We start from the raw sequence: 1,593 nt of genomic DNA on the forward strand, positions 1-1,593 counted from the left end.
TCCCCCCGTCATACCGCTGACGAGGGTGCATAACTGTGCGCCATCGTCTACGGTAGACACACCCTGGATCAGGGTCAATCCCGGCGTCTTGCAGCCAGCAGCCAGCATACGGCGTCGCCGTCGACTTTGTACAGAGGTTCTATGTCTCGCTGAGACCAGGGTGAACACGCATTTCCGCGTCGTCCGGTGTCACCCTCACTGTCCGCTACTTTGGAGTTCCGATGTTATCTACAACATCGGACGAAGAGCTGCTAACCCCGCAGTCTTCGTCCAGTGTATAACGTTCCACTTCACGCGTATCTGAAGGGCCGTGTATAAGATGCCTCGGCCTTTGTCCTACCGCGCTATCAATGGCATGCAGTGACTGCTTTGCAACGAGAGCAGTGCTCAGCGGTTTTCTTGCCACTTCACGTGCATCACGGAAGCCTCGCTCTCGATGCCTCGGCCCTTGGCCGACCATGTCACGCATGACATGCAGCGACTGCTCCGAAACTTGAGCAGCCTTCACTGGATTATGTGCCACTCCACGATCAGCCCGCGAGCAACGCTCGGGACTCCTGTCCGATACACCGTTGGTGTCCACCAACTCGGACATTCCAATGTCTAGCACGATGACCGTCTCGGTCCAGTGCTCTCGCCAATAGCGTTTTTTGTCTCCTAGCAGAGGTGTGATCATGACTCGCCAAAGCCCCACCGGGAGACGTGCGCGTAGCGCCCAAGGTCTTTGACCTTCAAGCAGTCCATGACTCATGGTGGTCCAACCGTGCCATTCTTAGGATATGGTCATACCTTGCATCCAAGTCTAAAACTAGACAGCGTTCCACGCTATCAAAGTCAAGGAACTTGACTCCGCGGTCCACAGGAACCTTCGGGACCGTGACACGTGTCTCCGTCGCTAGGCGAACAGTGCCGATGTCACCCAACCGCGCTTTCAGCGCCTCAGCATACAGCCGACTTCCTTCCATTGTGGAACGTTGAGCATAATTGTCCGACGCCCCGGAATCGATGGGGATCTTCCATGGCTTCTCGAAGTCCTTTACGGTCACCTCCACGACCAGCAAGCCCGGCTTGCATACACGTTCCGTGTTCAAGGACACGGAGCTCTTCGGGGCTGGGCCCTGCTGATCTCTACCTCCCTGAGGCTCAGCAAAGCTCAGTTCTTCCCCAGTAGGTCGCTCCGCGCCAACTGGGTGATGTCGTTTCCCCGCGACGAACTAGACTGGAAGGCATTGGGGCGATGGTTCGAAGAACATTGACGCGCCTTGCGAAGGGGGCAACCGCTCCGAAGGTGACGGGTGTCCCTACAGACAAAACACCGTCGTGTATTTGCGTGTTGCTCTGCAGTTCGGAGCTCTGCTCCCTCGTCCGCAGCATAGCTGCTGCCATCCCGGCATATGAGAGTGCGTATCTCTTGTACAAAATCCACCAATTCCTTGTTGCCCTGAAGGGCGTCAAGCAAACGCGATCGCACGCGATATGCCTGATCAGGCGGCGAGAACACTCGTGAGAGCTGCAACTTCAAGCTCCGCTCAGATGGGAAACGCAGCTTCGACCGAAGTGCCGCACATCAGTGCCCATTCTCGCGCTCGACCA

Source organism: Plasmopara halstedii (assembly GCF_900000015.1).
Source record: "Plasmopara halstedii genome assembly, contig: Scaffold_525, whole genome shotgun sequence".
Lineage (NCBI taxonomy): Eukaryota > Oomycota > Peronosporomycetes > Peronosporales > Peronosporaceae > Plasmopara > Plasmopara halstedii.